The sequence below is a fragment of the Vicugna pacos genome, chromosome 17 (genome assembly GCF_048564905.1).
Source record: "Vicugna pacos chromosome 17, VicPac4, whole genome shotgun sequence".
Classification (NCBI taxonomy): Eukaryota; Metazoa; Chordata; class Mammalia; order Artiodactyla; family Camelidae; genus Vicugna; species Vicugna pacos.
The window spans coordinates 40,614,748-40,638,493 of NC_133003.1; the positions used below are offsets into that span (position 1 = coordinate 40,614,748).

The window sequence follows — 23,746 nt, forward strand, 5'->3', positions numbered from 1 at the left end:
AAGAGCAGAAACAATGACAGTGGAAACAGAGGAGGCTACGGCCCTAGGCTTGCAGGGTGTCAAAAGGAAGCCTTGTTAAATTTGACCCTTGGGTTCCACATTTACTGGGAACAAAGTGGGAGACACTGTTCTCTAAACTGCAAAACAAGCCTTCAGAAAATGAAGTTCCTTGAATTGTCTCCAGCTCTTAGAATAAATGAGACCCTTTTCTTAGAGCTATAATATTAAGCAAAGAGAAAAACACAACAGCCGGCAATATGAGAGAAATTAGGGGCGATTGCACAGGGGTCTTGACTTAATTGACCCATGAATGCAGAGAATCAAGTGTAAAACCTTTTGTCTGTGGTAATTACTATATTTTCAGTCAAAATTACAACTTGGTTGTGGCCCAAATGATAGGTTTTTAGAGAGAAGATTCCATTTCCATAATGGTGCTCTTTAGTGTCTAAATAAATGGCTTCCCATAAGAGAGAATGTCAGATGGATCTAAAATGAGAAAAAGACGGTGCTTTGTTCTTCCTAAGTTGAGGCCCCCAATGAGTAAAATTATTTTCTTCAGTATTTATCAGTTCTATTAATATTCATCTTTCTGAACGTTCTTTTATCTCCCGCCACACATACATATATGTGAGGCTGCTTGATCAGAGTTCCTATTCTGTGGTATATTATGGTCTGGAACTGACATCATGCAACCAGGAAAATGTAAGAAATGACAACTTTCAATGTGCAGCTACAGAGAAGGCAGCTTGGTCAAGGAGTGGTCAGAGGGAAGGAAAATCCCTTAGGGATCCAGTTATTTCTAAAGATAAGCTATGCGGCATCTTACAGAAAATCCTTAAGTGTGGTGTGTATATATTGACGGCAATTCCTCAGAGGAAAGGATGCCTGCAGAGGTGTGGTATCACAGCGCCACCTTCTGGCAGAGCTGTGCCAATGTTCCACACACAACATTTCCTAAAAGACAGTCATATTCATCCCGTTTAAAATTTTAAAAGAAGAAAAAAAGAAACTCTTCCTATGAGCAGAGGAGGCAGACACAAAAACACAACTGTGGTTTTAGCATTATCAGGGCTGGGTGTATGGATGTTATCGGTCAGAGAACATTACACTACCAGGGCTACCTGTTCTGTCATTTTAGGTAAGGCAATTTTATTCCAATGTTTTCTTGATCTCAACTTTAAAACTTTACCATTTTATTATAAACATAAACTATCACTATGAAGAACTTTGGTAACTCAGTCTTATTAAAAAGAAACTGAACAAGTTTTACATAGCTGTGTTTCCTTCCTAGGCTAAATCTAAACTTATTTTAATGTTTCCTTCAAATATTTTTCTAGTAGGTGCTACTTTTACAAGCAAATGTGCAAGTGGTCTATTATTTACCTAGAAGATTCCACCGAGGTCATAAATCTGATGTTAGTTCCATTTACAAGTGACAGACACGTTAAACATGTGGGACTGCATGACCAAATTCTAACATTGCACATGGATAATTCTTTATTTTTAAACCTCAAGGAAGTATGATTTCATAGGTTAAATACCAGACTTGAAAAGAACCAAAAAAGCAGTTTCTTCATTTTAAGTCAATCTTTTATCCATAACACTTTATTCTAAATATTATTCCCATTGTGGTCTACTCAGCCCCAGCCAATGAACAATGAAAAATCCTTCTTTTGCTTAGTTTGGTAGTTTTTGATTATAGAGGACATCATCTAATGCTTTCCCCCCACACACTTTGCAAAGTCTTAAATGACAGAATACATGTCCAAAAATATAACACAGCATTTATTGTGTCTGAACTCAACTGTCTCTGTGCGACCATCAATGTGTCTCGAGAAACCTGGTCAAAAAGCTTTGAACTTCTTTAGGGCAGAAAGGCATCCCAGACTGAAATTAAAAACCTTCAATTAAAGCTTTTATACAAAATTTATATGTAGATCAAGTTTTGCTCTCTGACACACAAGCAAAAAAGCAAGGCGAGTAGCAAGAGAGCCTGGACAGATGCGTTTTTGTATTATGTAGACAACCCCCACATCTGAAGCAGAACTCAGTGAAAAGAAACCCCAGCTGTGTTATCGCTCTTCCAAGGAGAATGGAGACACAAACACGGTATCCCCAAGTCATAGCACATAGGCTAGATGTTCACTTACTCACGCATTGGAAAGATATATGCACCTCAATGTTCACAGGAGCGTAATTTACAGTAGCCTTATTACATGGAAATTAATATTACACTACTGGCTGTATACATGAATCTCTCTTTCGTGGGTACATTATTATTCTCTCCAGATGACTACCCAATGCCCCTCATTCTCACCATTAATTTAAACAGTTATATGGTTCAACACAGGAATATGGCAGTACTTAGCAAGTGCTGTGTAACAAATGAATTCACATAAAATTTACATGGGATTTAATTAGCTGATAATGGGTCATTAATTGGAGGGCCAAAGAAAGGAAACATATTCTTTTGGACACATAAAGGCGCTATTCAGGAAGAATAGGTTTGTTTTTACTCAGCCTTCTGAGCTAAGAGAACCACCTGTACAAATATAGGGCTCAAGGCAGATGACAAGCCGAGTTTTTATGTACCAGGAAGACTTCCATCTCCATGACGACTTCCCTGGTTCCAAACAGAGAACGTTATTTGTGGAGTCAACATCTCAGCCATGCTAGAGGACACAGTTTGGGACTGGAGTGCATCTGAACCCTCTTTCTTGGGCAGCCATTATGAACTGGGGCTGTTTCTGCCAAATCATTATCGGTGGGTGATTACAGAGCTGACCTGTTTTATAATGACTCCTGTTTTACGATTTTCTGAGTACCTCATTGTCAAGAAATGAAGTAATGCTCTGACTCAACAACTCCACTGGAACTACAAACCACTTTCCCATCTCCAGAGAGTATGCCCACTTAGTATTAGGTAGTTCTATACCCATGTAAGTCATTAGGTTTCATATATAAAGATCACTGTGTTAGTATCACTTACGTGCATGCATGTAAGTTAATTGTTCAGACAGTAATTAACATGACTGGCTGATATGTGGGTGGGTGGGAATACACAAAAAGGCTTTCTGGGAAATTCTTTCAAAGTAAGTACAGAAAAAATAAAACCCACCATGTTCTTATAGGACTGTGCTTGTGATGTAAAAAGGCCAGTTTTTGCTGCAACTCCAATGAGCACTCGTGGCTCTCTGGAAATGCCAATCTCTTAAGTTTTTTATTTTCAGCCAAATCTCATTCCTATTCTAAAACAGCCCCACATACCATGGAGGTAGAAGAGTTTGAGATTATACAACTGAGAGCCAGGAGTTTACTCTTTTCATTAAGGGCCACAATGTCGTTTTATGTACCTAGTTGTCTGTAAGTCATCATTTTGGGCACTTTGGATAGGAAGTTCCTCTCTGACAGCTCTTTTCTAATAAACACAGGTCCCTTAAAATTATAGCCTTTGATTCAGGATTCAAGGCATAGATTTTGGCTCAGAATTAAAAGTTACAGAATTTAATTCATGTAACTGCCAGCACTGTTTCAGGCAAGCTGTTGTTGGTTTTAATAGAACTGGACAATGATGCACTGGGTAGCAACAGCATCACACAAAAACCAACCAAACAAAAATTTCAGAACACAGATTAACCAGATTAGAAACACATATCATATTGGCCAAACCAGGAGACCTAACAGCCTAACAATCAGAATTTTCAAATTGTCCATCTTGTGAAAGACAGTCTATAAGACTGATCAAATCTTTGAAGCTTGGAACTTTATGTATTATTTAACATATTATTTATTAAATAAACAACTTGTTTATTAACTAAAGGCTGTTTAGTTGTAACTCTCAAATCTCAGGAAAAGGCACACCAAATGGGAATAAAAGTTTGCAACCCAGGTACAAATGTTGCCATCTCTCCTATGAATGAAGCTTTTCTACATCAACAGGATAAAAGATGACCATTCCAACCAGAACCCAGGGAAGGCAACAAACCTTGTACCAAAGATGAAATACAACTGGCTAATGAAGAAATGGAACAAGGTCCAACCCAATTAGATGTAAACAAATACTAATTTAAATAACAAGGTGCTCTTTTTCACGTGTCCCATAGCAAAAGTTAAAAATGACCCAGAACTAGGGGGTACAGCTCACAGGGAGACCATGCTCTTGGCATGCACAAGGTCCTGGGTTCAACCCCTAGTGCCTCCATTAAGGAGGGGATAAAAGACCCAGTACTAGCAAAAACGACTGGGAAAAGACCTGCTCAGACACCACCTGTGAGGAAATAGCAGTCTCCATCTTTCTAAGGAAATCTCTACAATGGCACACACTCTCCAAATTCTGGAAACTTTTAAGAAAAAAAAATATAAGAATCTTCAATATAGCACTGTTCATAATGGTAAAAATGACAATAACAACATGTAAAGGAAATTACAGTACAGCCACATGTTGAAAACTACACAGCCATTGAAAGCACAGAGGCCAAAAACTATCCAATGACAAAGGATATTGTTTATGGTACGCTGCTAAGTAAAAACAGGCTACAGTCCTCCAGGAAAAAGACCATCTCTTAAAAATTCTGTGTGTGTGTATATAAACATACATTTTTAGCCTCCCTTTCTAACATACTTACTCACACATACACACCCACACCATCAGGTATAAAGAAGGCATAAAGTAAAAGAGTAATAGCTTTTTTTCCTGCATTATTAGACAACAGGTGACTTCTTTTTACTCTTGGTTTTTCAGTGCTTTTTAGAAGCAAGTTTGTATTACCTCAGTAACTAGGAGACGTTATGGAGTTTGATAATGTCAGGTCTAAATAGAACCAACCAAATGAGAAACCACTATTGACAGATGAACCCTTGGCAAAGGAAAGATGGATTTGAAGGAAGCTTTAACCAATTTCGAAAACTGTATACGGGAAGGAGGGCTCAGGCATTTGCAATGTAAGTCAGACTTTAACAGAATTTTGTAATTAAAATGCAGCTATTGCTTGTCCCATTCTTCATTCTGAACGCGTATAGCTATCAATTAGACGCTTGCTTGAAAAAACCTCTCTTCCCCTGCATGCTGGACACTCCAGCTGAGCAGTAGTCACCTCCAAACAAGGCCTCTCATCACGCAGCCTGACAGGTAAGGCCTTGGAAAAGTAACTGCCAAGGAAGGCTTCCCTCTCACTGGTTATCAGAGTTTTGAGCATAAAACCAGCCTTGCATCATCTCTAGGGCTCAGAGGACAGCAGCACAGAAGGAAAGGAAAAACCATGGGAATGAAAGCAGAAAAGGCAACCAGCCTCTCTGTGCAGAAGTCTGTCACTGTGGTGGCCAGTTTCACCTCTGAGCAACCCAAGAGGCTGATGGTGGTGCTTCCAACAGTGACCCACCCCATCTCCCAGCTTCTTTTGAACGAGACCATCCATGACCCATGGAACCACTAGGGGGCGATCGAGGAGCGAACAGTTTTCCATCCTTAAGACAGACCAGCAAGAGAGCCTCTAATTTCCAACCGTGAGTCTCTTGAAGGGAATTAGCTCCCAGGTGAGGCTTGTTTTAAATTTTAATTATAAATACAAGCAAAGTCTTTCTTCTTAAAATCTCTGGAAATGTAAGCATAAAGGGCTTTGTGCTAGAGACTGAAGGAAAGCAGAGCGAACGGCACACAAAATTGGTAAGTTTAGAAATAAGTTATTTTTTTTCCTCTCCCCTGTCTACTTCCGTAAGCCATACCCAAAGCTTCCTCTTCCAAAAGACAAAATAAATAAATAAGCCTCTGGCAACAGAGCCTCTAGTGTTCCTTTGAGGTTCTATTTCTATATAACGACTGTGGTTTATACAGACTTGCAAACATTCTTTAGCAGTAAAGATAACTCTACCCCCGCCCTCAGCACGTGTGATCTGTGAGCCTCAAGCGGCCCTGCTACTAGCGTTTAACGCTCGTAAGCTGCTTCAAATCCTTTGTGGAAGGAGGCAAGGTATAAATAATAATTTTAAGAACAGGCGGGCTTACTCCGCTGTTTACATTTTTTATGTGTTTGACTTTTTCTTTTTCTCCAAGACTTGAGAAGTGAGTAAGTGACTTCGCCTTCATTTGCACGTCAGCAAACAGCCACCCCCGGCATGACGCGAGGATGAAACGGACACTTAACACCTACCTCGTGAGAGGCACTGGATGGGTGCTGGAGGTGGGTCCAGCAGGACACAGGTCCCGGTGGGGTGGTCCCCGTCCTCGGAAGGCGGAGGAGCTGGCCCTCTGCATTGTTTGTCTCCTGACTCCTCCAACGTGTGTGAACCAGGCTGGTCAGTTCACTCCCTGTGCCTCAGTTTCCTCCTCTGTCATATCCAAGTGGTTGAACTAGAGACACCTCATGTCCCTTCTGGCTCCCCCAGAGCTAACGGGCATCTGTCAATAAACTTGCTGATAAACCGGGTTTTGAATATCTCATAGGGAGAGTCACCGCAAAATTCTTTTTAATTGGTGTCTCAGGCTTTGAGGCCTTCGGAGGAAAATCGACGTCTTCCCTCACCGCCCAAGCAACTGCAAGCAGCCACTTTTGGCTCTGACTGAATAACCAATGCACCGGAAGACGCCCGAATAAATAGCAAACAGACAACTTCCGGCACTGTCGTGACGCAAGGCGGTGCTAGTCTATGACGTCACTGCAAACGGCTGCAAACGTTTCCACCTGGGGGAACCACGGGCCAGGGCCTCCTGCCTCCTGTTCCTTGAAAGCAATAGTTGAAAATATTTTGAAAACGACACATGATCTTGAAAAAAGCAGCAGAAGCAACAAAAAGCCATTTGTTTCTTCTACCGGGACAGATTTATCTGTTGTACAATGGGGGGTATGGGGGTGGGGGAAAGGCCCTCCACCACGTTTCCTACCAGAGGCAAGTATTTCAACTGTAACCAGGTAGATGTGCCAGCAGCCTGGTAAACTGAACCTGAGGATTCCATAGCATCCCTCCTGCATTTTTTCCATCTCCTGCCTCTGTCCATTTTCTTGTTGCTTAATGCACTGGCTGAAAATCAAGTGCGACAATAAGTGGACTGAGTGGGACATAAAGTTAGCGTCTCACCCACAATGTTGAAAGTCTGTCTTGCCCAGGAACCACAACTCCATTCCTAGGACTCCACCACAGAAGAAATACAGCATGTGTGCCCTAGGAAAAATGTGCAAGAAAGCCCATGGCAGCATTGCTGAGAAAAGCAAAAATAACAACATCCAGTAATAGGGGAATAGATAAAGTGTGTGCTCTAGGCTAGTGAAGAGGCTTGAACCAGAGGGAAATCTAAAAGGCCAAGAAGTAGAAAATACAGCTGGAAAGAACACATTAAATTCACACTGGGGACTGCCATTTGCACTGAGGAGGGGTCCAGCTTGGGAGGGGGGTGGTTAGACCTAAGGAGGGCTTTAGCTGTATAGGTAACATCCTACAACTCTAACATGAGAATACGAAGGAAGCTATATTCCAGTATTCCCCATATATACACAGGAAGGGAAAAAACCTCTGAAAGCTGGTGTGGCGAATGGGGCTGCCTGGAGGTGGCCAGAGTACAGGTGACTCAATTTCTCCTTTGTGCTTTTCTCGATTTTTCCCCCATTCACTGCCCTGGATAAAAAACAAACAGGCCTTTCTCCTTCTGTGGCTTCCTGGACGCCACCATTAGGGAGAATAATGTCTGCAGTGCGAAAACGCAGGGCCGAAGCAGGAAGCAGGAACCACTCTCATTCCTTGTGGTTTGTGCCAGAAAAATGGTTCTGCTTTCCAAACCCCACCCATCCCCACCCTGGGTTCCCTGTACCCCTTTCTGCAGCCAGGGGCCCCCAGAGCTGGCTTTCAGTTGGGTAATCTGGTTGGATTCCAAACTCGATCTTGCTTCTGTCTCTGGACATTCTTTTGTGGGGCAAATTCTCCATTCTCACGTTCCTAGTGCTCCAAGAGGCAACGGCTTTGCTGCCGGCCCGGGGCAGCTCAGGGTTGTAAGGGCAGAATGGCAGGCGTTCGCAGCACCCTGAAGGCCCGTCTGCCGCTTCGGCACACAAAGCAGGGCATGTTGTAAAAAAGCAGTTCTCCTGGCACAGGGAAAACAAATCCATGGAGTATTTGGACCAAGGCTTGGCGGCTGCATCTGAAACAGACATCTCATTGTGCTCGGTTTTAAAAGGAACCCTTCCGAAGCAGGGGCCTTTCGGGCTGACAGTTAAATCACAACGGCCGGTATTTACACAAACGGCTTCCAACTGTCTGAGCGAATACATAATATTTCTATTTCACAGAAACCAGGGATGGTTAACAACACAGAAGCTGGAGCGGCCATAAAGTAAACCTCTGATTAGTAAGAATGTGTGTAAGAACCAGACCTTACATACCTGCAGGAGTTAACACACTCCTCTTGTAAACAAGTCTGTTGTTGTTGTTGTTTTAAATCAAGTGACAAATGGAATAGATCAGAATACACCCATACATGCATGTCTAAAGACGGCTTTACGCTCATTAAATCAAGTCTGTTCCTGGGAGCGCTTTCAGCCATCCGGGCATTAGCAGGGAAGCTGTGTGATGCTGAGTTTCTTATTAAAAGCTAGGAAAGCACAGCCCCTTGGCCAGCCCAGAGCAGCAGCTAACCACTCCAAATGCAGACAGGAAACACCTGGAACTCTCTGCGCCACTCGGCCCGCACTTTACATTTCAAAACAGAGGATTCTGAATTGTTCATAAATATTTGTCTTGTTTCAATAAAACACTCTTCAACCAGTTGCATAAACCCTTGGTTCAGGAGGCTAAAACGTACATGCTACCAGCCATCCACATTCCTTTAACATTGCATATATTTATGTGGACAATATCCTGGAACCATAAAACCCAAAGGAAGGCATTTAATAGCGTCATAAGGGAATTTCAGGGGTTTTTTTTGGTGGGGGGGAGGACAACTCCCCCCATAGATAAAGCCCAAATCATGCTTGTTTTCTAACAAGATTCAAAAATATGGAATTGAAACATAAATTAAACCCAAGTTTCCCTAACTTGCCTAGAATAGTAAATAAGACCCAGGGAAACTTTTCTAGAGACTTAGAAAAGCTTTAATATAATTGATCTTTAAACCTCCAGCTATAGGGTAGTCATACCAAAGGCCCTGTAGCCAAATTCATTCCTGCACATACCTCGACATGTTGAACCCTTTAAAGGGTTTTAAAAAGCTGCTTTTAGACACTGAAATGAAAATTAGCTCAGCTTTCTTGTTGAAAATTAGATCTTTGAAAACTATTTTCTTCATATTTTTAGACTCTTCACGATTTTCCACCAAGTACATGGACACGTATTACTTTCATTTATTACAACAGATACTTTGATAGTCAGAAAAATGAAAATGTCACACACACATTTCGACACACAGAGGGAAGGAGGAAGGAGAAAAGAAAAAAGATGGGACTTGTTCAGAGCAGCTTTGGCAGGCTGTGTGTCCCCTGAGGGAGGCTGGAGTGCTGAGATTGCCTGTGAAAATGACCAGGGCTGGTTCCAGCAGGGACTCTGCCAGGAGCACAGCCAACGCTCGGAGCAGAGGGGTGTGAGATGCGGCTCCGATGAGGCACCAGCCTGAGCCTCGAACCCAGCCTGCTTGCCGGGGCACCCTGACTCTTCCCACTAACCCAGTCCTCCAAAGTCCAAAAGAAAGAGGAGAGACCCAGGGTTATGAAGAGTTAAGTGGAAAAGTAGGTCATGAGAATATGAACTTCTAAGCATGGTCCCAGGACTGCAATGAGTGAGCTGCTGTTCTTTCTTTTTCTTTTCTTTCTTTCTTTTTTCTCTAAGCAGTTGTGATTAAAAATTCTTCAGGAGGCCATAAACTGCTTACTCGGGTCCAACTCAGAAATAGCAGCGCGCTGCCCCTCAGTTAATGAAGATTAGGCTTGGCGGTGATAAGAGATTTCATAGAAGCTCTTCGGAACCATAAAAGGCAGTAGTTAGAGGTAATGATAAACTAATTCTGAATGCAGGGGGCAGCAGACGCTCAGGCCCAGGTTAACCATTAACATGCTGGACTCTGGCCAGTTAAGAAGTTGTTTAACCAGCACCCCTGAGAAGCAAACCTGTTAACATTCACGTGTCCGTTAACGACAGCCACTATTTTTTCCCTCCATCTACACAGAGCTGAACTGAAAGGGAGTTTTCACGTTTCCCTGCCTCTAATCAGGACATTTAGCATCCAGGTCCTGAACTAAGACCCGAGAAGGAGGCATCTGCAGTTTTCTAGGATCCCTAAACCTTGACTGAAAAAAATCCACTGAAGTCTTGGTCTCCCCTTAAAAATTATTCTGACCCACAGTTGAATGGTAACTGGTAACAGCTTAATTGTTGTTCTTCAATGAACTAATCTGTATTACTCCTAAAAATGGACACCCACAAAATTTAGGCATGTGGGTGAGATTATATTTAAGACAAAGGATGGCAAAGAAGAATCCCCTTTGTTTCTACATACAAAACTTCCCTGACCTTCTTGTTGGTACTTTCACAGAGGCCAACCCACACTGAAGGGTCAGATTGCCTTTGTCAACACAAGGGAACTATTTAGGGACATTTAATCTAATTTTAGGAATAACGCATCTGAAGAGGGTGATTAGTGATGCAAATGAAAAATCACTATTGGCTGGGGATAAGCAGGACAAACAAAGGATTCTTAGAAGCATGGGTGCTGTCTTCTGGGGCAGGGAATGCGCTTTGATCATGTTGAAAGGCAGACTAAAAAAAAGACTGAAGAGCTCACGTCTCCAGGGTTGGAGGTCTGGGGTCTGTCTGTCTGACTTAGTTCAAGTTGGAATTAATGCACTGAAAGGTTTGGGATGACCCTGAACTACTCTTCCTCTGGGCAGGCCTGAGGCGAGTGGTTGATTTAGGCAAGTAAACAATAATGAAAATCTGGCTAAGCGTGTAACAATGAAATATGGTCCTTTCAAGATTCTGGCTGAGAAAAGATAGGACCAAAGGGGGAGGCTGGAAGACTGGTGTGGCTGGGGAGAAGGGGGTGGTGGTACTTAGGACTTTATTTAGGCCGTTTGTATCTGGGCAAATTCTCTGGTTTTGATTTGGGGTATGAGGGTCATGAAGACACACTATACTGGCATTCCTACATTTCCGCTAAGTCTCTGACCTAAAAAATGTCAACCAACAGGTCTCGACTGGGTATATTCTGCACTTCACATCTGTAACTAGCCAACAGTTCTCAGTTCTGGGCCTCTGACCTGCTCTCCTGGTTATCGGGGCTGGTCTGCAATCCAATTAAACTGTCAGACTCCCAAGCCAATGACCTCTCTGAACCCATTTGGGTAGAACTGTATAAACTCTTGAGTTAAGGTTGTAGAGCTCTGGTTCTTCAGTAATGACAGGAACCAACAAAGGCTAGCTGGATGCGGCCACATGCAGGATTTCACCTCCATTATCCCGTTGAATGCTTAACAGTTCCGTAAGCCAGTCATCACTCACAAACCCATTTTACAGATGAGGAGACAAGCTCTGCTCGGTTACAAAGTGAGAAAGTGACGGAAGCCCATTTACATCTGGTATATTTGCCTGTAAAGCAAAATCCCCCATATGTTTCCCAACATGAAAAACCAACCCCTCAGAACAGAGTCTACCCCTACATGCTCATTAGTGGTCTGGCACAGAAAGGCACAGAAAGATACAACAGCCTTGGTGTTCTTTTCTGTTTGGGCAATTTAGTGAGCCTCTTTTTCTACCAAAAATCAGCCCTGCTTAAAGCCTAGAGCAAATGTGCTTTCCTCCCACCCTAGAAAAGTTTCTATAAAGAAATGACCTCACTTCTACATTCTGTTTCCAATGTAACTCCATCCAAGATTTTTAAAAGATGGATTTCCACAGAATAGCAGAGCCCAGGATATATGCAGATCATCGTCTACTTTGGAAAATAGCTCAGCCCCCAAATAGATATCCTTGTATTTTTTTCTCCCCAAAGAATAGCTCTGGACAATTGTATTGCATTGATTAGATCAAGACAAAGCTAATTTTCGTTCTCTATGTGTTAGAACCATTTTCAAATGGATTTCAATCAAATTTTTATTTTTTTTAAATAAACAGACTATATTGTGGAAAACTTTTTTTTTTTTTAACAAAATATAAAATGAAAACCCAAAAGCTTACTCACATCCCTAAAACAGTATTCCCCAAACTTTAACTGCTGGTAATGATTTCTCAGGTATCCTTTTAGGTAAAAGCATATATGTACAAACAGCAGGCCTTCCATATCCGCCAGTTTCACATCTACAGATTCAACCGATTATGGATTTTCAACCACACAATTTTGGTCAGCAGATATGAAGTGCCTACTGGATTCATTGTACCATGCCGCTTTCATAAGGGACTCGAGCATCTGTGGATGTTGGTATCCGAGGGGAATCCTGGAACCAATCCCCTTGGGGATACTGTACCAGTATGTAGGTACCATTTTAAGAAATGATCTATACAAATACTTGATGTTTCACTTGACGACAAAGCTTGAAAATCTGTCAGATTGAACACTTGCAAATCTACTTCATTCTTTTTAATAGTGATTGTCATTAATGTAACATCCAGCTTGTCTGTAGTTTGGGAGGAAGGGCTATCTTGTTGTGGTGTTGCTTTTCCATTTCATAATGTTACAAGCAGCATCTCTGCCTATGTGCACGTGAACGTGTGCGCATGCACACAAATCTTGGCGTACTCTTGTGATTATATCCACAGTATAGATGCCTAATAATGGAATTTATGAGCCAGCTGGAATGCATAGTTTAATAGATATTGCCAAAATCTGCACCAATTTAAACTCCCACCAACAGTTTATGAGTGCTGATGTCAACACCCTCATCAATGCTGCATGTTATCAGACCATTCCATCTCTGCCAACATCATCTCGTTTTGCGTTTTCTTAATTGTGAATGAAGTTGAGCCCCTTTTCATACGTTTATTGATGGCACTGTTGGCTCACTTTTCCACTGAGTAGTCTGTCTTGGTCCTACAGACATGTAGGAGCACATCAGGGAAACAGGAAATCAGCCCGTCATCTGCTCCTGCCAGATTAGTTTTTATTCTATTTCTGCCACCGTATGTATGCTCTAAGTTTTATACAGTCAAATTATCAGTCTTTTTCTTTATGGCTTCTGGGTTAAAAAAAAAACAGATTTAGATTCAGACCTATAAATAGGTACCCGTGAAAAATGTAAAACCAAGCCTGGCCAAAATTATCCTTGAGTTCTGACATTTAAAACAAACACTCCAGAAAGAGGTCTACACTTGTTACAGTACGAAGAGTTCTGGACACCTGCCCAACCCTTCCAGAGCAGAGCTCTAAAAATCCATTTATGGTCTTGACCTGCTGCTGGTTGTGCTCATTTGCCTACAGACTTTGAAGATTCTTTCAGGTCAAAGCAAACACCACAAACTATAGGTAACTGGGCTCAGCTTGCTGAGCTGAGCTGTTGCTGCAGCTGCGCTGGGGTTCTTGTAGCTCTTCCATCCATCCTGGTTCTTCAAATTCCATCCCCATGGGGAAGATACCAAGGACTTATTTTATTTAATATCTGCAAGCAATATTCATTGGCTGCCGCAAAGGAGGTGCTGAAGGAGTCCAGATGTCTGAGGGGAGGGGGTATGTGTTTGTCTTCTATCACAGGTAGTATTTGTGGAAAAACAGAAAATGTGGATATAGGGAAGAGACCAGATTTAAGATCTGTAACCTCCATTTATTAGCTGTGACTTCAGGTAACTTAGGTTTTAACCTCTCTGAATCTCAATTTCCTTATCTAGTAAATGAAGATGATAATTCTATTATCTTTCAGGGTTATGAAAGCAATAAAAACATCTGAAATGCAGGTTTAATTGCTAACTGCTTGGGCTAAGGTAAGTTCTTAATAAATGTTACCTGCTATCATTATATAAAATAATTCACTTGTGACTAACTTTTGGCAAAGGTATAATACAATTCCAAACAAATCACAGCTTCTGTTAAATTTATAATAAATTTATAATCTTGGTGTACCAAGGATTTTCCAAATAGGTATCTTTCCTACATGAAAAGAACTCTTAACCTGACCACTATATAACAGGCTATTACAGGTACCTAAAACTTAGTTATTAAAGAATAGATATTAGATAGATAAGCAAAAAAAAAAAACCCCAAACTTAATATCAGAGCTAAGTTTAGGTGCAAGAGGATGCTGAGAGACTCTGTATAAGACTGGACAGGTTGGACGATTGAGGAGAATACAAGAGGATACTCCCAAATCGACAGGGAGGAAACTTAGAGAATATTTGTCGAATCTGTAGCCATGGCAATCAAAATACTCAATATGCCATATAATTGAATCCATATCTGTAATTTACACATCTGCTTTGAAAATTGGCTTCACATTTCACAAGCAAGATGATGTAAAGTTTCTGCAATGCACTTTGCTAAAACATTCTGTGGACCAAAATATTTGCCAGCATCAAAATGATAAATGGGTTATGACAAAAGCAGTTGACCTCAAAGACGTGACTAAAATAAGTTTCTTTGATGTGGGATACCATATAGATACAAAAACTATAAGAGTCAGCTTTTCAGGTCAAAGCAAATAAAATAAATAAGTGAAGATGAAAATAGTAGAGTGGATCCTCAAAAAATTAGAAATAGAATTGCCATATGATCTGGCAATCCTACTTCTGGCTACACAACCAAAAGAACTGAAAGCACAGTCTTGAAAAGATACTCGTAGATCCATGTTCATAGCAGCATTATTCACAATAGCCAAAAGATGGAAGCAACCCTAGTGTCCACTGGTGGATGAATGGATAAATGGAATGCAGTATGTAAGTACAATGGAATATTACTCAGCCTGAAAAAAGAAGGAAATTCTGACATGTCCTACAACATGGATGAACCCTGAGGACATGATGCTAAGTGAAAGAAGCCAGTCAGAAAAGGACAAATAATACTGTATGATTCCACTTCTATAAAGTACCTAGAGTAGTCAAAATCACAGAGACAGAAAGTAGAATGGTGGCTGCCAGTGGCTTGGGTGTGGAGGGACAGGAAATTGATGTTTAATGAGGTTCAGTTTGGGATGATGAAAAACTTCTGGAGATGGACAGTGGTGATAGCTGTAAAACAGCATGAAACTCACTTAATGCCATTGAAATGCACACTTAAAAATGGTTAAGATGATAAATCTTACGCTATGTAAGTTTTGCCACAATTAAAAGAAAAATAGAGTGAGGTCTACGTGTGCAGTAAGGTTCCCAGCAGAAAAAGGATGACATACTTAAGACAAACCAGGTTGACCTGAAGAGTAGATATGAGGGACAAAGGACCAACAGCAGTGACTCGGTCCAAAGGAGAGCACATCTTATGGAACAGAGCATGCCTGGAGAGATGCAGGGAGCTGCCCTCTACAGCTGTAGCCAGCCTGATCACCTCGCACAGGGAGGGTGAGGAAAGAGTCCCCTACCCCATTTTCCTTCCTCACTCTGACATCCCGCAGAGCTCCCCATGGCCAAACCCACCTAGAATCCAGGGAGCACTGGAACTATTGAAAGGGGTCCCTGATCAGAGAGAGGGGTTGGGGTGGGGGGAGAAGGGTTGATAAGAGACATCTGGGGTGGAGATGAGGGTCAGTCAAAGGGACGTGAGACTGATGCGTATTGTTTCCAAAATATTCAGAAAGAATGGGAGCATGTGCTACTGGTACAGTTCAACACTAATATGAAAGTAGGTAAATGTCATCATTTAACTTGATTTTATAAAATGGAGATACCTCTAGCTCTTACAAAACTGAATTAGGCAGCCTATACCCAGGCATGTCTTTGAAGCCCTGAGTGAGCGAAGTGTTATAAGAGAAAAAGTTCTGAGTCAGGTCAAGCTGTGTCTGTATCAGTGGTTCTCAAAGTGTGGTTCCTGGACAAGTAGCATCATGTTACCTAGGAACCTAACAGAAAGATTTTTCAGACTTGACCCCAGACCTACTGAATCAGAAACTTTGGGGTTGGGTTTCAGGGAAAGAGTTGTATGGGATGTGGTAAGACAGGAGTTCAGGAATAGACACTGCCGGACCCTGTGAACCAGAGCTGCCATGTACGATAGTATGAGCTGTACACTGCACAACTGAAGGAGATGCTATTCACACAGACTAGGATGAGAGTGGTGCCTCCTCGGGTTGTGCCGTGAGAAACCTGCATGCCACGTGTTGCAATCCTTAAAATTGGTGGAAACCCCACAGAGGGAAGACACGATCAGGTGTACATTTGAAGAGGTACTACTGGAACTGGAGTTGTACAGGAGAGAGGCAGTGGGGGAGCTACATTTAGCCACTTGGTCCCGTGTATATCGTTAGGGCAGTTCATGAGCTGCATTAAGAGTGAACTAAAGTAAATGACCCCTTAAATGGAATTCAACTTGCCTTTATAGCCAAACCTCAAAATCAGACTACCAGGTACTTGGGTCTAGATTAGCAGAGGGAGACGGGAAGGAAAGAGGAAGACTATGAAAGACTTGCAGGTTAATTTAGCAGAGAGAGAGAGAGAGACATGCAGGGGTGAAAAATGGGTGGAGAGAGTTAGGGGAAGGAGGGGAAAGAGGGAAAGGAAGGAAGAATGAGGGAGAGAGAGAGAAAGAAAGAAATGGGGGTAAAGAGGCAAACGGGTCTTGGTGAGGAAGACATGAGCTATTGGATAGGCAGTTTCGGGAAGAAGCCAGAAGCTGGGGTGCAGGGCAGGGGGTTGGGGGGCAGGTCTAGCTGGAGATATTGATCTGAAAGCCATCAGCACCCAGATGGAAGTGAAACTCCAAGCAAAGATCGATCACTCGGAGGGCATGTGTGAAGACTGGAAAAGCTGTGCTGGGGATGGAGCCCTGGAGACCCTCTACACTTAAGAAGAATAGGGGCTGGTGAAGGAGCGTGTTGCACTTGGCTTGGAAGCTAGGGGACTGGAAAAAGTCAGCAGGGACACAACCAAAGGACTTCTGATATGGAAAAGTCAAGAACTTAATTCAAATGAGACGTGTCAACAAGAATACAAAGGAGGAGACATACACAGGGCAGTGGTGTCCACATACTTTGTCCCTTCGGAGCATTCTGCCACAGTGGACTCTCAAACCCGTCAGTGTGCATGCAACTCCAACAGGCCCCCTCAGCCCTGTTCAGCCTCCAGGAAGACTTCGTGCTTTTGGACCATCTCTTCTGGGGCCCATACATACCCTTCATTCCCCATTAATTCTCATTTTTGAGGAGCCAGATCAGCTGAGGAAAGCTTCGCCAGGCTTCAGAGCATCAAAACATGCATCTGAGAAGGGTGGCAGGCAGATGGCACCGGATTAGAAAGACACTGCGTTCACTCACTGCTCTGCAGTCTCCGAATGGCCCTCAGCACAGCGGTGTGGAATCAGGAACTCTAGCATATGACCTAAAAACATGCATGTCTCTCCAAAAAGACTTCACGTGCCCTACAAGGCACCGAGGGGGAAGTCGAGCATTTGCAGAGGGTCTGGGATTCTCTAAAGCCCACGGTTCACCAGGAGCTTGCTGGAATCCATGATCGTGCACATACTCTGTTGTTAAGTCAGAAGTAGTCTGCATATTGCGTTGCCACTGTTCACATTTTACCACTTCTACCCTGCTGCCCTACCCTTCTCTCCAACCAGACTATAAACTCTTTGGAAACAAAGATCGTCTTATTCATCTCTGTATCCTTACTGCCCAAGTCCTGGCTGCTATGCAGTAGTCGACCCTCAAAAAGGTCTGCTAAATAAAGGTGACAGGAAGAACGCTTTGGAGAAGCGCTGAGCGAATGTACACCCCTTCATTTATCCAAGGTTTTAAGACTGAAGTGTATAGAGCAGGGCTGACAGACTATATAGCCTGTGAGCCAACTCTGGCCCATGTGTTATTTTTGTAAAGCTTTCAAGCTTTTAAATGATTGGGGAAAAATTTTTTTGTGATGTATGAAATTACATGTAATTGAAATTTTTGGGTCCATCAATAAAATTTTATTGGTATAACAGCCTTTTGTACTGTCAACAGCTGCTGTGGGGCTATTTCAGTATCATTAAATAGTTGCTACAGAAACAGCATGGCCCAAAAGGCCTAAAATATTTACTCTCTGGTTCTTCATAGAAAAAGTTTGCTGACCTCAGATATCAAGTAACACTAAATGAAGAGATAAACATAATATATTCTTCAGAATGTGATCTTCTTCACAAGTAGAGTTCTTTTTACTTTGGGACTTTCCAGTCACTGGTATGAAAAAAAAAAGACCTTTAATATCAGGCCTGAACATCAAAATAGCTTAGCAGTGTGAGGCATTAGCCTCTGGACTCGGAAGGGCCTGAACTTAAACACTATGTTATGAGAATGTTTAACAGGTTACCTTCTTTCTAAATCTCAGTCTCCTCCACAGCAGAACAGGCACAGTAAGACCTTTTCTCAGAAAGTTGTTCTAAGAATCTAACGCAGCATATTCTTATCTGTTGACCTGGTATCTAACATTTAGTAAGCATCTGATAAAAGGAACTATAATAATTCTCATTGTCCCTGGAGGAATGTTTCACTTTGTGGAAGATATGCTCTTTGATATTCATCTCTGAAGTGAATTATTTATATCAGACTGCACTTTTATGTTTAATGATAAAAATGTTAATTACTACTCTAGGACTTAGTTGCTAACTATGAGTTCACAAAAACCTCATGTGCCTAAATAAAAAGATACTTATGACAGGGTAAGATGTTCTAGCCAATAAAATATGACAAGAAAAAAGCAATAAAAGGCAACAGATTCTTTGAAAGAGAGAAAGGATTTTCATTATTTAGAGATGACATGGTAGATGACCTCAAAAAAGCCTTAAAATAAATTATAATATTATATAAATAGTTGTATATAGTATGCTATATAAACAAATGCTATTATGTCTATATGTGGATACATATGCATGTGTATAGACATGCATACAGATACGCATACTTATACACATAGAAACATTATAAAATATCAAACAGCGAAAGACAAAAGATGTGTAGTAATTCTCTGCAAAAACAAAAAACACAATGTTTTCCTGAGGCAGACGAATGTTATGGAAGAATATGGATTATAACACTTCAAACAAGTGAAAAATAAGACCACAAAAAACAGAACAGTTGGTTAAAGGTCCAAAGTGAAATCTGGTGGCATATCTACAGGGATAAACCAGGCTTAAAACAAACCTCAACCTCAGGATTACACAGCGGGACAACACACAGCCCTCCCATTGCTCAGATGTTGGCCAGTGCTTCCTTGAAGCTGCTTTCATTTAGGAGTGAGCAGATGCAACTGGCAGAAGGGAAGCAGGAGGCTTTTCAAAAAGCAGCAGGAAATGAACAAGCAGGGAACACATTCCCTGAGATTCTGGCAAAGGATCCAACGTGTTCTGTAAGATGAGTTTGGAGCCTGTGAGTTGATTCACTGGATTTACAAATCAGGAAGGAATTTCAGTATTGTGGAACAGTTCTTACATGCAGATACCAGAGGGCACGCTTACCTTTCCCTGGCACCTCCTGGTTCACCAGACACTTGTATTTTGGGTGTCTGGGAAACATTTTTGGACTAGAAGGGCTGATTTTTACTTTAACATAAAATACTGCAGAAAGAAGACAGGGCTGGATACCACCAACCTTTCTTATAGATAAGGATGCAAATGTATCAAAAACTTTGGAGAGTAGAAAACAGTCAAGTTGGGTGACCTAAAAAAATGGAAACTTAATTTCAGTAAAAGTAGAAGTATGTATATATTTTAACTTCTTGGAAAATAGAACTTCCTTCTATGGATATTCAAAATCACTCTTTCAGAAAAGCTTAAAAGCTGCAGTGATGCATAGCACCGCCAGTAGCCTAAAAGAAATCACAGGGAGATTTCAAGTTTTCTCTGATTAACAAATTAGCCCCTCTAAACACATCAAGTTCAGAGAAGGCAGTGACCTTTGAAAGGAGGCTACTGTGACCTCCACGGGCCACTCATCGCAGGCTGCCGGTGCTGGAAGCAGTGTGGTCAGGTTTGCCCTGGGAGATCAGAAAACCTCTTCATTAAAAATGAAACAGAACTTGGTCTTTTCTTGCTGCTTTGATGTGAGATCAGCAATTTCTAATAAAAGGTATTTTTTTTTTCCCGGATAGATCTATAGAACCGAAATCTATATTTAGAAGGGTATGTTTTCACTGGCAAGCTCTAGTTTAATTAATTTCGATTTATAAAGGAATAGCAGAGGTGAGCGACACTGTTACCCAGGCATGCAAATTGAAAGTGAACATAATCCTAGTTTACATTTTGGGAAAATGGCCAGCATGTCTTGGGAGGTGAAACATACCACAGAGGGACAAGAGATATGTGATTTTTTTTCAATTAAAAAATTTTTTTAAACAAATGTTGCCTCCTGAGGCAATATCAAAAGGTATGGGTAGGCACTAGCAGAAAGGTTTTTCGTGAAACCTTTTTGGTGGTCTGCATGATGTCACTCTGTTAAAAGCAGAGCAAATAAATTAGCATTCATTCATTTTATGCATAGCATATTTAAGCATTTACAATTACTATGTTCTTTCGAGGACTTCCTGGCTCAGAGTTATGACTCTGTTAAATCTTATTTTTTTTAAAGAAAAAGAATGTATATAAAGGCAGAGGAACATCACGTTTTATGAACACACGTCAGGTTCTAAGGAACCAGACCCCATAAAAGACCACTAAGGAAATATTTGGAGGCCTAACTTCAAAACTTCTTCCTTCTGTTTTCCCACATTTGGAAGAAGGGAGGGGACTGTGTAATGTGGTCAGTTATAGGCATTCATGAAAAGGTCGAATCTCTTTCATGTTTATAAAATCAAACATACATAATAAAGGAGAGAAAATACTAAAGCCACAAAGGCAGCGGCAGGATCTTTTTTCAACAGATTGCAAATAGATTTTAACCTCCAAGTATTCTTTACCAATAATATCGGTCACTCACTTTGAGCTGCTTCTCTGTGTGAGCCCTTGGTATCCAGATTTTTCCCACTTCTAGACTTAAGCATGATGTTCCCTCCTCTGCTCCCTACTTGTCACTTGGCTAACTGCAATTCACTTCGAGATTTAGACTTAAACGACATCCCCTCAGAGATGCCTTCCCAGGTTTGCCCATCTCACTTAGCTCCCCCGCAAATCTCCTTCCTCTCAGGCTATTTCTTCATGGTGCTGAGCAGAGTGTGTTGCCTTTATGTTCACTTAATTTCATCCTTTCTCTTTGGGACTCTGGGCTTCCTGAGGGCAGAGACCCTCTATGCCAGCAGAGCACAAATATTATTATGTCATGGTTACAATGCAGCTTTTAGACATGGACTGTTGGGTTACAATCCCAACTCCACCATGCACTAGCTGTGCAACCTCACCAAGTTACTTCGCCTCTCTGGGCGATGCTTTCTTCCTCTTACGTGGAGGTAGGGTTAAGAGGACCTACTGCATGTTTCCTATGGTTAAAATCAAATCTGATTGTAAAGCTCTTAAAATGACCCCTCGCATACAATAAGCACTTTACAAATGAGCACTATTATTATTTGCCATGTATATTAAATGCCAAACACAGCTCTCATACTAAAAGATGCTGAAGAAATACCTCCCAAATTGATATACTTTAATATAATCATATCAGAGTATTCTCACAACAACCCATGAAGTTTTTCTAGACCTACTTCACAGATGAGGGACTGCAGAGATCGCTAATGCCTTCCTCGAAGTCTCACAGCACTCTGGAAACTTCAGTTCCCTGAGCCCACCCCACCAGCATAAACTGAGGACATGATTTCCACTACCTTTCTCCTGAGCGGGGTTCATGTCAACTTGCTGTGGGCAGGAGTGGTCAGAAACAAAGTCCATACACAGTTACTCCAGTAAGAACACATCTATGCTCATGACACAAGGCTGATTTGATCATAAATATGGTGTGACGTGGATGTTCTCTTGCCCAGTCCTATGAATCCTTTGAGTCTCAGTTTGAACCTTCTGTGAAATGGGGATAATGAAGATGAAAGGAGGTAATATATGCAGAAGGCCTCGCGTAGGGCTTGGTAGTAAACAGGTGTTCAAAAGGGGGCAGCTTCTGTCACTCACTTCCTTCTCCTTTCCAGAGGATGTGAACCGGGAAATTATTTTTAAGGCTGTTAAGTTACACTTTTTTCTTGGATCTCATGAATTCAATGTTGAGAAACCATTAGCTATTTTCCTTTCAAAGCACAGGGCAGCTAGAATGCTGAGGTCCTTGGATTTGCAAAATTGCAACAGATGCTATATGATGTTTGGCCATTCTTCCTATAAGCTTCTAAATTCTCTTCAGACACAATATGAAGAATCAAAAACCCCAACTCTAGGCCATGACAAAAAAATCAAACATTCTGAGACAGTCCTAGAATTCTCAGACTCATGAATAAAGTTGATCCAGGGAAGGTGGCTGGCTTTCTTTGAGCTATTTAAAGAATCTGCCCACTCCTAATATTAGAAAGGTTCATTTACCAGAATGCTAGTTAGTAAGGACTCAGCACTGGTGCAAGAAGGACAAGGGAAATTCTAAAAAACCATGTTTCAGGTCAGCTTCCAGACCATCCAAAAAGACCACATGACCTAAAAACCAAATGAGGGAAATAAACTCCTGTTGACATGGACTGGGCAAACCACAAAGAACTCTTCTCCCATGATGAGCGGATGGCTGAGCCTCCACTCCTGAGCCCTCCCTGCAGGCAGGGTCCAAAGCCCACAGGCTGATGTCCATACACAATGGACTTGGACAAATCACTCATGCTGACGCTCAGAGCTCTGAAGGTCAAGGTCAAAGGGCAGCGGGCTCTGGGGTCAAGAGCCACCCACCACAGATGAGAGAGGCCAAGGAGCAAGATCACTCCTTATTAGTGATGTCGCCTTGGATCCCTCTTGGTCTGGACTTGCCTGACAGTCGAGTATTCCCTTGCAGCTGGTTTAAAACCCTGCTGGTTAATTCTGCAAATGCCCATTCCTGTCTTTCTCCAGTGTGTTGAGAAGGTTAAACTAAATGACCTCCCTTCTGAAGGTCAGGGAAACTTGTTGGAAGTTTTAAGACTACCGCTGTAGAGAAAAACATTTCAATGGGAGTATTGGCCAACAGCAACCAATTACCAATAAGGATGAGATAAATAAAATATGCAGCGGAGCTCTGTTACAGTCAGACGAACACCACAAAAAGACAGTGTCACCCCATTTTCGCCCAAGGAAGAGCAGGGGCTCTTGGAGTCAGGAATAAACAGATGACTCCGAAAGCTGACTATCTTTTACATGAAATTATGAAGTAATGTGGATGACTGCAAATCCTGCTGATTTAAACATTACATGCCATTCCTCACTCTCTTTCTGGCTTATATTCATAGCATAAGAGGGCCATGTAGCAAGAATCAAAACAGAAAAAGTAACAGAACGAACCCACTGTCACAGGCTAGTGAAACAGCATGAAACAGAAGGAGGATTTCACATGGGACTGGGGACCGTAAAAGGATTTTGTCTTGCACATGATCTAACACTGAGGTCTGTGCATTGGTGCATCCTGGGAGAGAGAAGGGGGATGGGCACTAGAAAGAGTGGGTATTTTTAGACTCAAGAAACTTTGGGGGAAAAAAAATAGCTAATAGAAACTGCTTTAAAACCTTGAAAGAACGAAATAGCAAAGGGAGATCAAAATTGGTGACCAACCTATGTTCACTAAAAGAGCTCTGGGAA

The 23,746-nt window shown here is 41.8% G+C and overlaps 1 protein-coding gene across 2 annotated transcripts in view; it reads right to left on the minus strand.

The window, feature by feature from the left end:
- The window catches only part of PDZRN3 (PDZ domain containing ring finger 3), a 217,874-nt gene that overhangs the window by 106,443 nt on the left and 87,685 nt on the right, over positions 1–23,746 (minus strand). Inside the window, exon 1 of one of the 2 annotated variants that reach the window (XM_072941715.1) lies at positions 6,147–6,280. The exons of the other annotated variant lie outside the window; for it this stretch is intronic. The gene's annotated coding sequence lies outside the window, so the exon portion shown is untranslated. Of the gene's footprint in view, positions 1–6,146; positions 6,281–23,746 lie in introns of those variants that run through there. 2 annotated transcript variants of the gene reach the window in all.